The sequence below is a fragment of the Hippopotamus amphibius genome, chromosome 11 (genome assembly GCF_030028045.1).
Source record: "Hippopotamus amphibius kiboko isolate mHipAmp2 chromosome 11, mHipAmp2.hap2, whole genome shotgun sequence".
Taxonomy (NCBI): domain Eukaryota; kingdom Metazoa; phylum Chordata; class Mammalia; order Artiodactyla; family Hippopotamidae; genus Hippopotamus; species Hippopotamus amphibius.
This window is the reverse complement of record NC_080196.1, coordinates 111,712,510-111,713,083: the sequence shown is the minus strand read 5'-3', so window position 1 is coordinate 111,713,083 and position 574 is coordinate 111,712,510.

Below are 574 nucleotides of genomic sequence, written 5' to 3'. Positions count from 1 at the left end.
CCTCTCGCCAACGTCACCCTGACAATTACAAATAGGTCTCTCACAAACCATACCTGTCAATCTTTTTAATTGCTTTGTTTTCTTCCCCCCCCCCCCAGCTAAACAATATGACACAAAAAAAGAAATCTTAATACGGCATAACATAAAAGATGGCACGTTGGAGAAAGACACTGAGCGGTTTGTTATTGCAATCCGCCGGCTGATACTGGGTCAAACCCATGTGTTATGAGCCAAGTTAAGTAGACACTAGTTCCTGCAGATTTTTAAACCTGTAGGTCTCCCACTCCGCCCCCGCTTGTACATTCATACACACGCACCCACGTGCACACAAACCACCCTTGGATGAGGAATGTCCGACATTCGAGAGAAAAATACCTGTGTCACTTTTGCAATCTTAGTCTGGGGGTTAGAATTGATTGGGGAGGGGCGCTGTGCGGCTTTTACATTTGGGTAAGTAATGGGTAAGCGGAAAACAAGAAAAAATTTTTATTAAAATGTATACCTTTAATAAAAATTTAACGATGGACTTTGCTCATTACACGAAAAATGTGGAAAATATTTAATCTGGTCCCTC